This window comes from Tenrec ecaudatus, chromosome 12 (genome assembly GCF_050624435.1).
Source record: "Tenrec ecaudatus isolate mTenEca1 chromosome 12, mTenEca1.hap1, whole genome shotgun sequence".
NCBI lineage: Eukaryota > Metazoa > Chordata > Mammalia > Afrosoricida > Tenrecidae > Tenrec > Tenrec ecaudatus.
This window is the reverse complement of record NC_134541.1, coordinates 50811290-50824826: the sequence shown is the minus strand read 5'-3', so window position 1 is coordinate 50824826 and position 13537 is coordinate 50811290. Positions and strand designations below refer to the sequence as shown.

Genomic DNA, 13537 nt, shown 5'->3' with positions numbered 1-13537 from the left:
AATCCACTCCTGCATCTAAGTTGTTCTGTTGGGTTTTTTAAATCTGCTTTTGGTTCCCTTTAGAGACCTCTGTGTTAATTTATGGTAGATCATCCTATCGATCCTCTCCCTGGAGCACAAAGATCTTCCATTAATGTTGTCATTGATTAGCGCCTGGTATTAATTTTTTTAAACACCATTGAGAGAGGGATATTGGGCCAAAAGAGGCTAACTCCTTATCACAATACCTGAAATTATTCATTTGAACACAATAAGTCCTTTCATAGCTGAACAGTCTTTATACAGCAGTAGGAGTTGGTTGTCAGGGAAATTTTACAATAATAATCACTAAGAAGGTCAGTCACAGGCCTGCCAGAATAATCTATATCTTAATATAGCATATATGGCAGTAAGGTTGTAAGTCAACTGTCTGCCTACCAACAGTTTCATACTCTCAGGATAGCGGTCTTCTGCTTCTGCTAACAGCATGACTTTTCAGTCTCAAGTCTTCAGGTCACAAGTGTGTTTGAGGCACAGCCCAGTTCGCCTAGAAGAGTTTCTGCATCAGATCTCTCTGGCAGCCTTCGGAGTGTGTTTTGCACCAAGACCATACTCGTGAATCTTTGTGGAAGCAGGTAACCCGATCTTCCTCCCTTGGGGAGGGTGAATGGGCTTGAACAGCCGATCTTGTGGTGAGAAGTCCCATGCTTACCCAGCAACGTCACTAGGACTCCTTAAACATCAGATGTCATTTCACCTGACTTTCCCAAAATATTGTCAGACTCATTCTTGTTTATCTGTGCTACAGCTGTACCTGGGCCTTCTGGCACATACTTAAAATCCCCGAGTGAGGGATTTGCCGCAGAGTATTTCACTGTTCTTCAAAAAGAACTACATTTTAGTTTGGGCAAATTTATTGATTATACCTGGTTTTTTACTTCATTGATTCTACTCTTATATATAGAATTTCCTTCTATTTTCTTTGGCAAAGGAGTTAAGTGCTTAACTATAATGTAAGGTCGGTAGTTCTCAATGACCTAGAGGGAGGTCCAGAAGACTGTATGGGGCAGCTCTACTCTGTCACATGGGATTACCATGAATCAAAAACAACAACACATAACATTTCTCATGGTTCAATTCACTGTTCTTTCCACTACTTATGCTGAGCAGTTACTTTCCATCTTCTTTCTAATATAAAACAATGTAAGGTAAGATGCTTACTATACACATAGCATTTGAATGGTGTATCTGTGGAATGAAATACAATGGCTCAACCAAGACCGTTCTACACCATAGCTAATCGAGAGCACCACTGTAAAATAATTGGGAACTTATTTATGAATTATTTTTTAAGCTGTGTAAACCTTTGGTGTAATTTCATCAGTCAGCATATTTTCACAATTCAAAATGACCTCCAAACTTAGATGTTTCTATCTTGTCTGCCATTCTGAGGTTTATTGTAAAAAGATGTATAATTGCTTGAAAAATGCAAGAAAGAGAATAATTCCAGCAAGAGAGCTAAGTCGTCACAGACACAAGACAATCCTTTTTATAACAATCAGGAGATCAATGTGAAGGAAAAACCCACGGCCCCTGGAAATTGGGAGGGCAACTTAAAAGCCAAAGTAGACCAAGGATGCCAGAACAGGGAACGAAGGAGCAAAGACACTAGGAGACGCCCAGTGCTCTCTCTGGCTGCTGCTGCTGTCTCCTCCCCACCAGGAGTTGCCTCTGCTGCGGCACACTATCCCCACCCCCACGGAACACAGAACTCCACTGCCCCAGCATGCTCTCCAACAGCGACCACTGTCCCCATGCGCAATCTACCACCACAGAAAGCTCCTCGTGCCTTTCAGTCTCTCACCATTGGATGAGGCTGCCGTCTCACCTTCTCCATCTTAAGTCCTTATCATGCCTTTCTCTGATGCCAAACTCACACTCTGCATGTCCCATCCCCACATGCTGGGACCCTGCCCTTCTCAAGCCTAGAACTGTAATAACCCATGTCAAGTTTCCACTGACCTCAGAGACTCATAACTCTGCCCCGACTGGCCTATGATCTTTGTGCATCCTGCTTCATCTTTCTGGATCATCAGCCTGCAGCTATGTGAGTCTGAAGAGGGCCCTGGCTTGTATCAGACTTACGGACTTGAGTTAGACTGGGATGGATGCCTTCTTGGTATAAAATTATGTCTTGATATAAAATTCCCTCTTATACATAAATGAGTCGCTGGATTTGTTTCTCTAGACAACCTAGCCTAACATAGAGATTAAAAGAACTATGGGAAAATTCAGAAAACTAGAAATGTTACCAAAAAAAAACCATATTGAAAACCAGAAGATCAATCGTAAAATAACAGATCTAAACAATAGCAAATCCAGGAAAATTATCCCTCAAATATGATGGAGAAATAAAAACTGGTAGAAATTTCCAGAATACATAAAAAATTACTAACAATAATTCTTTGGACAGAGAATCAAAAATAACACCAAACAAACCTAAGTTTAATAAACAAGGCAATACCAGCCAAAAAGCACACTTAAAATAGTATTCAAAACAGCAAAGAAATAGAGGAAGAACAAAGATATCAATAACACAACAAGATACTGAAGCAAACCAACAGCAACAAACCCACAAATATGAGTAACAACACTGCATGTTAATAGGAGAAATGCATCAACCAAGAGACAGAATAGCAGGTTTGAAAAGAAAGCAAGATTCAATAATAATTCTTTTTAAGTATTAAATAGATAATACTATATGTTTAAAAGATGCTAAACAGACTCAGTGATCTGTGGGTGTAACTGCTAGGTGTACACAAACAGTTCTGAAAAGTACTAATACAATATGAGCTGTTATATGCAATTTTCAAGTGTATTATGATAAAATATTTGAAGTTTGGGAACAATAAAGCAATTGCTATATTTGCCACACACACAAAAAGAGGTATACAATCACTACCACAATAATTTTAGAACATTTTAAATAATTTTTAAAAAGAAAGTAAGATTCAACATGTTGCCCACAAGGAACACACCTTAGAAACAAAGACTGGGAAACGATATAGCGAGTGAATGGTAACGAGCAGGGAAGCAGGAGGGGCCATGGTCGTCGCTATTAAATAGACTTCAAAGCAAAATCCACCCAGAGAAAAACAAGGGCATCACATAATGATTACAAGAACGCAAAACCGCAATAAACATACTCACTCCACAGTGTTCAGTGGAAATATGCTAATCAGACTCACGTTGAAGAGAGAAATGCACAATACAACAATAATTAGTAGGAGACATCAATGCACCACTCCTGAGGAAGGACAAATCATCCAGAAAGAAACTCAGCAAACACACAGAAGAACTAAGCACAGAAATAAACTCAACCTTCTAGACCAGGGGTAGCAAAATGTGGCTCTTGCATACATGTGGCTCTAAATAAAAACTGAAAATGAAAATAAACTATCATAGTTCCATTTATAAAACATTTAAAGGACATTTTTCAGATAATGGTGATTTCATTTGTTTGTAAAAATATGTTTATGGTTCTCGAGTAATTTTTAAATTGTTGTGAGGGCCAGGATGGGCTCTTCGGGACCCAAAGTTTGCCAACCCCTGTTATAGACAAATATAGAGCATTCTGCCCAAAAATAGCAAAATATGCATTCTTTTCTGATGCACATGGAATATTCTCTAAAACAGACTACATGTTAGGACATGAACGTATACATAATAAATATTAAAATATTGAGATTTACAATCCAGTTTCTCAGACCATAATGCTAAAAACTTAGAAATGCATACTAAAAGGAGCAAGGGTAAAAAGTCAAATACCTGGAAACTGAACAACGTCATGCTTAAAACCTGACGTTTTAATTGATTAGATAAGAAACTAAATTAAAATATTCCCTGGAACAAGTGAGAACACAAATACAAATTATCAAAATCTCTGGAAGAGAGCAAAAGCGGTTCTCATGGAGATATTTATAGCAATAAATACACACATGAAAAAAGAAGGGAGGCCCTAAATCAACACCTTAACCCAGCATCTTTAACAATGAAAGCCTGAGCAGCAAAATAAACTTTCAATCACCAGGAGAAAAGAAATCATAAAGATGAGAGCAGAAATAAAGTAACCTGAAAACAGAAAGACAATAGAAAAATCAATAAGAAATTGGGTCTTTGAAAGGGTTGACAAAATTGAAAAAACACTGAAAGATTCAACAAAGTAAATTAAAGAGAAGATGCACATATCAAGAATAAGCGATTAAATGGGTGACATCACAACAGGTCCAAAAGAAGTAAGTAATAAATTTACTATTAAAAACTATATTCAAACAAATTAGAAAACCTAGCAAAAATGGACAAATATCTAAAAATTGACTACCCCAATTAACACAGATTGTTGTAGAAAACTTCCATAGACTCAGAACAAATGAAGAAATAGAGCAGATCATTAACAAAACTCCAACCAAAAAAGTCCCCGGCCAGATGGCTCGCCCAGCTTTACAAGCTTCCCGAGAGGAGCTGACGCCGATTCTAAAGCAATTCCAGAAGACGGGAAAGGGCGGGAAACTCCTGAATTCACTTTACGAAGAAAGCATAACCCCAACGCCAAATCCTGCCGAAGGCATTACCAAGATAGAGACCTACATAACAAACCGACAGACTCTATAAGCATAGACAGAAAATTCTCAACAAAATCTAGACCAATAGAAACCAGTAATATATCATACGCACACAAAACATAGACCATGATCAAGTGAGATACACACAAAACTCTAAGGATGGTTCGACATTAGAAAATCAATAAAATCCACCATATAAATAAAACAAAAGAACAAAAAGATAAACAAGCGGCCATCTAGCTCAGAAGCAACAGAGCCCACATGGAAGAAGCCCACCAGCCTGTGTGACCGCCAAGCTGTCGAAGGGATCAGGTATCAAGCATCAAAGAACAAAATTCATATCATTGTAAATGAGGGTGAGTTCAGGGTAGAGACTCAAAGCCCATCGGTAGGCAACTTGACACCCCCTTACTGAAGGGTTGTGGGGACGAGATGAGCCAGTCAGGGTGCAGGGTAGCAACGATGAAACATATAACTTTCCTCTAGTTCTTAAATACTTCCTCCCCACCACTATCATGATCCCAACTCTACCTTACAGATCTGGCTAGACCAAAGGATGTATATTGGTACAGATAGCAACTGGAAACACAGGGAATCCAGGACAGATGACCCCTTCAGGACCAGTGGTGAGAGTGGTGATACCTGGAGGGTGGAGGGGATGTGGGGTGGAAAGGGGGAACCAATTACAAGAATCTATGTATAGCCTCCTCCCTGAGGAATGGACAGCAGAGAAGAAGACAGGGGGAGACATCAGATAGTGTGACATATGACAAAATAATAATAATTTATGAATTATGAATGGTTCATGAGGGAGGGAGGGGGAAAATGAGGGGCTGATATTAAGAGCTCATGTAGAAGGCAAATGTTTTGAGAATGATGATGGCAACAAGTGTACATATGTGCTTGACACAATGGATGGATGTAAGAATTGTGATAAGAATTGTATGAGCCCCCAATAAAATGATTTTTTAAAAGAACCAAATGAGCATATCAATCAACTTATAAGATGAGTTTAACAAAATCCAACACTCATTGCTGCTAAAAATGATCCACAAAATAGGAATAGAAGGGAAATTCTTCAACATAATAAAGACAATAAATATATGCAAAACCAACAGCCAACATCTAGATCAACAGAAGAAACTGAAAGCTTTCCTTTTGTGAATGAAAACCAGACAAGGATGCCCCTTGTCACAACTCTTATTCAATAAGCACTGGAAATCTTAGAGCATTGGACAACAAAAAGAAATCAAAAGAATTCAAATAGTAAAGAAATATATACTCACTGTTTGAAAATGTCACAATTTTATATGTAGAAACCCTCAGAGACTTGACCAAAAAGATGTTGGAAATAATCAAAAGATTCAGCAATGTTACAGGATATGAGTTTAATATACAGAAATCAATTGGATTCTTGTATACTAATGAAGAGTAGTCTGATAAAGAAATGAAGAAAACAATACCATTTACAAAAAAAGATAAAAGATGAAATACTTGGGGATAAACCTAACCAAAGAAATAAAAGTCTTGTACAAAGAAAACTATAGAACACTTCTAAAAGAAATCAAGAAACAAATGAAAGAACATCTCATGTTCATGGATAGGAAGGCTGAATACAGTAAAAATGTTAATACTACTCACAGCAACTTATGAAATTAAATGCAGTTCCGATCTAGATCCCAACTTTGGCCTTTAAAACGTAAAACAAAACTTGCCATCAAGCCAATTATGACTCAAAGAAATTGAAACTCTGATTATTAACCTTATGTAATCAGAAAGAACTTCTTGACATTTCCTCAATATAATACAAGCTATTTATGAAGAGTCAACATGGTAGTCAATGGAGAAAAGACAAAAATAACCGCACTGAAAAAGGGGATCAGACAAGAATGCCCCTTGTGCCCCCTTACTTAACATCGTACTGGAGGTCCTAGCCACAACATAAGGCAAGAAGGAGGAGGAGGTAAAACTCGCTATTTGCAGATGATATGGTTTTATCTATGGAAAATCCCAAAAGCTCCACAAAGGGAGTCCTGGGAGAGATAGAGGAATACAGCAGAGTGGCAGGATACAATATCAACAAACAGAAGTCTATCAGACTGGTACACATCCGACATGACCACAGAAGAAGGGATCAAAAAGGTAGTGTATTTCACAATAGCCAAGCACAAATTGAAATATCTAAGGATATGCCTGAATAAAACAAAAGATGCGTATGAGGAAAACTACAGAACACTATTACAAGAAACCAAGAGTGACCTCAAAAAATGGAAGAATATCCCCTGCTCGAGTATCAGAAGACTCAATACAGTAAAGATGTCAGTTCTGCCCAAGGCACTATATAAGTTTAATGCTATTCCAATACAAAGAGCATCATCTTTCTACAAAGAATTGGAAAAACTGATTACCAACTTCATATGAAGAGGGAAGAAGCCAAGAATTAGCAAAGAACTGCTCAAGAAGGACACAGTGAGAGGGCTTGCTTTACCTCCTGACTTTAGCACATATTATACAGCCACAGTGGTCAAAACAGCATGGTACTGATATAATGGCAGAAACAATGACCAATGGAAAGAACTGAAAACCCCAAAATAAAATCATCAGCATACAGACAACTGATCTTTGATAAGGACCCCAAAAAATATCAAATGGGAATCTGATACCCTCTTCAACAAGTGGTGCTGTTAAAAATAGATATCTACATGCAGAAAAAATGAAGCAAGACCCTTATCTCACTCCATGCACAAGAATAAACTCAAGGTGGATCAAAGATGTTGAGGTAAAACCACAAACAATTAGGGCCATCAATGAAGGAATTGGGACAAACCTGAGATCTTTGGCACAGGGAATATACAGGCCAACAGAAGTAGTGAAGGACACAAATACAGATGAGTCACAAATTTACAAGTGGGATGTACTGAAGATAAAACACCTGTGTACATCGAAAGAATTCACTGAGATTAAGGGGGCACATAGACTGGGAAAACACTTTTAGCAATGACACATCAGACAAAGGCCATATTACTAAAATCTACAATACTCTGCGAGCTTCCAAATAGAAAAAAACGAATTGCCTACTGAGGATGTAGGCAAAGGACATGAACAGAAGTTTCACAGGAGCAGAAATCCGAATGGTCAATAAACATATGAGAAAATGTGCCCGATCATTAGCCATAAGAAATGCAAATTAAAACAACTATGAAATATCCCTGAACACCCTCAAAGATAGCCCAAGTCAAAAAATCAGAAAATAACAAGTGTTGGCTATGGTGAGATAGGAACTATCACCCACTACTGGTGGACATGTAGGTATGTACAGCCATTATAGAAATCTATCTGGCGATATCTAAGACGGAAATCGAGCTACCATATAACCCAGTAAACCCCCTACTGGGCATATACCCAGAAGAGGCAAGAAACAAACCACGGTCAGACATCTGTGCTCCAATGTTCATGGTGGCACAGTTCACAATCGCAAGAAGTAGGACACAACCCAAATTTCCATCAATGATGAATGGATTTAAAAACTTGATACATACATACAATGGAGTACTACACTTCCCTAAAACGCAGTGATGAACACACAAAGCACATTGCCATATGGGAAAAATTGGAGGAAATTATGTTAAGTGAAGTACGCCAAGCACAAAAGGTCAAGTTCAATATGAATCTGCTGAGGTAAGCTTAAAAATGCAAAAGGGGCATAAGGGAAAGGCATTTATAGACATGCATTCCCGGGTGAGATCCAGGTAGTATGGCAGGGACCAGACCCAATCCAGGGATGCATATGGCAGCCAACTAAAAAAGAGGGGGAAAGAAAGAGAGAGAGAGAGAGAGAGAGAGAGAGAAGACATCGCTAGTGGGGGAACCAAGCACTAAACCACCCAAGGGGAAGATAGTGTTTAAATCTCCACAAGAGAGGGACCAGACTTCAACCCAGTGTGCCAAGACGTGAATACAACATTCTGTCATGAATCAGGGAACCAATAGAGAGCTCTTGGGGGCTGGCCCGAATCCCAACTGTGTGGAAAAACTCCACCACCCCCACTACCACCACCAGAACAATGCACTTCAGAGAACAGCAATGAATCTACAGCTCGGGGAGAGGGTCGCATCAGAGCACACAGGAGCAATCAAAGATGGAAGGAGAGAGAGTGGAACAGATCCTGACCCACCAAGCCCCAAGGACGATATTCCTGTTGAGAGAAGACAGAGAGGACCATAGGGCCAGCCCCACCATGAGACACAGACACGACAGCCCTCACTGACTCATAGCACTACTAGGACAACACTGGAGACACAGAGCAGGAACTGTGCCTGATCTGTCTCCATCACACTGGGGCAAAACACTAAGGACGTGCAACAGAGCAGCAAGGGGAGCAAAGCAGTGAAGTCCGCAAGGAGTACCAAAAATAGACTTTGGGTCCAAGCTATGGCATCCCATCAGACTCCCCTGGAAAACATTCCTAAAGGTTAACAGACCTGGAACTATTCCTAAGTTTTTCGCTTTTGTCGTTGGTTTTGTTGTTGTTTTGGTTTGGTTTTTGCTTTCTTTGGATGTTTTGTTTTGTCTTGCTTTTGTCTTTATTATTGTCTCTGCATATCTATCTAGATAAGATAGACAGAATACACAATCTGGAGGAGAAAACAATGGGATCAACAGTTCCAGGGGGACACAGGAGAGTGGGGAGTGGGGGAAAGGATTGGGGGTTGGGCAACAAACCTAGGGGCAAGGAAACAACACATAATCTAAAATCGATGGCAAGGAAGGGCTAGGATGCCTGGTGGGGCCTAATCACGGACAACGTACTGAGAGGAATTACTGAAACCCAAATGAAGGCCAAATATAATAGTGGGACAAGAGGAAAGTAAAAGGAAATAAAGGAAGGAACTAGGAGGCAAAGGACATTTACAAAGGTCTAAATACAGGCATATACATATGTAAATATATTTTTATATAATGATAGGGAAATAGATCTATGTACATATATCTGTGTGTTAAAGCATTAAGATAGCAGACAGACATTGTACCTCTACTCAAGTACTCACTCCCTCAATGCTAGAACACTTTGTTCTAATAACCTGGCATTCTGAGATGGTCACTTTCCCAACATGGTCACTAAAAACATGATGGGTGCATAAGCAAATGTGGTGAAGAAAACTGATGGTGCCAGGCTATCAAAAGATATAGCATCTGGGGTATTAAGGACTTGAAGATAAACAAGCAGCCATCCAGCTGCGAAGCAACAATGTCCACATGGAAGAGGCACACCAGCCTATGTGATCACGAGGTGTCATGGGATCAAGTATCAGGCATCAAAGACCCAGAACAAAAAATATGAATCAATGTGAATGAGTGGGATTGGGAGTGTAGACAATTGGACATCCCCTTACAGCAGGGTCACAAGGAAGAGACGAGCCACCCAGGGTGCAGCACAGCACCTATGAAACATACAACTTTACTCTAGTTCTTTAATGCTTCCTTCCCCATTATCATGACCCCAATTCTACCTTACAAATATGGTTATACCAGAGGATGTACACTGGTACAGATAAGAGCCTGAAACACAGGGAATCCAGGACAGATAAACCCCTCAGGAACAATAATGAGAGTAACCATACCAGGAGGGGAAGGGGAAGGGAGAAAGTGGGAGCCGATCACTATGATCTACATATAACCCTTCCCAGGGGGACAGACAATGGAGAAGTGGGTGAAAGGAGACAGTGGACAGTGTGAGACATGAAAAATATATATATAAATTATCAAGGGTACATGAGGAAGGGAGGGTGAGAGAGGGGAATTAGCTGATACCAAGGGCTCAAGTAGAAAGAGAATGTTTTGAAAATGATAATGGCAACAAATGTATAAATGTGCTTGTCACAATGGATGGATGAATGGATGGATGGATGGATGGATGGATGGATGGATGGATGGATGGATGGGTGGATGGATTGTGATAATAACTGTAAGAGCCCCAATAAAATGATTTTTTTAAAAAAAAAGGACTTCTTAAGAAGACCAAAGTAGGCGACGTCTAACTTCCTGACCTCAAAACTTATTATACAGCCACAGTAGTTAAAACAACCTGGTACTGACACAAAATAGATACACAGACCAGGGGAAAGGACTTAAAAACCCAGAAGGAGCTCCATCTACCAGTGATCTTCATCAAAGGGCCAAAACACAGTACACATGAAAAGGAGAGTCTCCTCCACCAATGGTGTTGGCAATATTGGTCTCCATCTGCAGACAAATGACGCAGGACCTCTCACTCTTGCTATTCTTCCTAGTTCGCTGGCAGCTGTAATCTCCCCCAGCCCAGATATCTGACTCATCCAGGGAGTCAGCTCTCACCTGGGTTCTGATGACAATGATTTTCATACCCCTCCATACCAATATTCACACAGCCACTGGATATTAATATCCTTATCCACATTAATAGCCTTATAATTCACACTAAATATTCATAAAATATAAATAATTGCCTATCTTCCTATGAAATGGAGCTCCTTTAAAAATTTACTCTTCAATCCATTTATCAAATATGTTGCCAAATATTTCTTCTCAATCGCTTTCCCATCTTGCCTTTCTTTTTCATTCCATTCTTACAGCATAATCCAGGACTCGTTCCACTGGGACATGGCAATGATTTCTGCGGTCAATCTTAATTCAATCAATCTTCCTTTAGTGTCTCACGAATGGATACTGGACAGCAGGCACTGGATCTGCTATTTAAGTTCCAATGATGAGAGATTACTGGGAAGTCAGTCATTAACTAAAATTTCATTCTATTAAATTTACAATCATAAAAAACTGTAAGAACGGCAATAAGGTAGAGGGTTAAAAAGACATATAATGAGGATGCCTAAATTGATCAGAAGGGAAAAACAGGACTTCCCTGAAGAAAGGGTCATTAGAGGACATCTAGACAATGATTATAAATGAAGGTAAAGTGATGAGGGATAAACTGACAAGAAAGAAAAGCCCAGCACTTGCTAAGGGAGGAGGAGGACTGGTACATTAGAGATATAGCATGAAATGACTGTGGCTGTTAGGAAATTCATGCAAAGTAGATAACAGAAGGGCACTGGAAACACCGGGAATCCAGAACGGATGAGCCCCTCAGGACCAGTGCTGAGAGTGGTGATACTGAGAGGGTGGAGGGAAGGTGGGTAGAAAGAGGGAACCAATCACAGGGATCTACATATAACCCGCTCGCTGAGGGACAGACAACATAAAGGTGGGTGAAGGGAGATGGCAGACAGTATAAGACATGGGAAAATAATAATAATTTATATATTATCAAGTGTTCAAGAGGGAGGAGGGAAAATGAGGAGCTGATACCAAGGGCTCAGGTAGAAAGTAAATGTTTTGAGAATAATAATGGCAACAAATGTATAAATGTGCTTGACACAATGGATGGATGGATGGATTATTATAAGAGTTGTACAAGCCCCCAAGAAAATGATTAAATAAAGAAAAAAATCCCTACCAGAGGAAGGGGAACCAACTGGAATGATCAACACGTGACCACACACACACACACACACACACACACACAAAACCAAGGGGATGAATAATAGAAACTGTGGGGGATGGGAGACAACGATCAGTGTAATATATGAAAGTAAAAATAACTTATAATTTATCATGGGATCACGAGGGTGAGATGGAGGGGGAGGGAGGGTAAAAAGAGGAGATGATATCAAGGCCTCAAATAGAAAGTAAGTGCTTAGAAAATAATTATGGCAACATATGTACAAATATGCTTGATACAATTGATATATGGATTGTTATAAGAGCTGTAAGAGCCCCCATCAAATGATCTTAAAAAAAAACCTTCCCCCCCCATCCTTGCTTAAAAAATAAAAAAGCAAAAACAAAAAACACTTTAGGCCCAGATGGCTGATTCTACTCAAGCTTTTCCAGCATATAGAAAGGAATGGAAAGCGCTCGATTATTTTATTAAGTAAGCAAGACCTTGACCCTGCTGGCATTTGAAATACCGGTGACAGAGCTTCCAGCAACACACAAGCCACCACAGTACAACAAACGGACAGACAAGGGGTGTCATGAGGAACCTGTACATGGATCAAGAGGCAGTTATGCAAACAGAACAAGGGCATACTGTCTGGTTTAAAATCAGGAGAGGTGTGTGTCAGGGTGGTTTCATCTCACCATACTTGTTCAATCTGTATGCTGAGCAAATCATCAGAGATGTTGGTTTATATGAAGAAGAATGTGGCATCAGGATTGGAGGACGGCTTATTAACCTACGATATGGAGATGACACAGCCTTGCTTGCTGAAAGTGAGGAAGACTTGAAGAACTTGCTGATGAAGATCAAGGACTGTAGTCTTCAGCGTGGCTTACAGCTCAATTAAGAAGGCCAGAATGGTCCTTAGAGGCAAGGATGGCGTGACTTCATCTTACATACTTTGTACATATTGTCAGGAGAGACCAGTACCAGGAGAAGGACATCATGTTTGGTAAAGTGGAGGGGCAGTGAAAAAGAGAAAGGCCCTCTCAACAAGGCAGACTGACACAGTGGCTGCATCACTGGGGTCGGATAGAGGAACAATTGTGCGTATGGCACAGGACCAGGCAGTGTTTTGTTTTGTTGTGCATAGGGCTGCTATTGGTCAGAGCAGACTCAATGGCACCTAACAGCAGCATAGCCTTGGTACTAAAATGAAACAAAGATATCACTAGAAAATAAAATTATATACCAGTACTTCTCATAAACAGAGCTGTAAAAATTCTCAACAAAAATACTAAGTAATATAACTCAATAAGATATGTTTTAAAATACATCAATACAAAGAGGGACTCATACTAGATATACAAGGGTGGATCAACATTAGGAAAAAAATCCATGTAATCCATCACATAAAAGAACCAAATAAAATTAAGAAAAGGAATCATGGGATCATCC

The 13537-nt window shown here is 39.7% G+C and overlaps 1 protein-coding gene across 1 annotated transcript in view; it reads right to left on the bottom strand.

The window, feature by feature from the left end:
* SLC24A3 (solute carrier family 24 member 3) overlaps positions 1–13537 on the bottom strand; it is a 420646-nt gene that overhangs the window by 335269 nt on the left and 71840 nt on the right. The gene's annotated exons all lie outside the window — the stretch shown is intronic.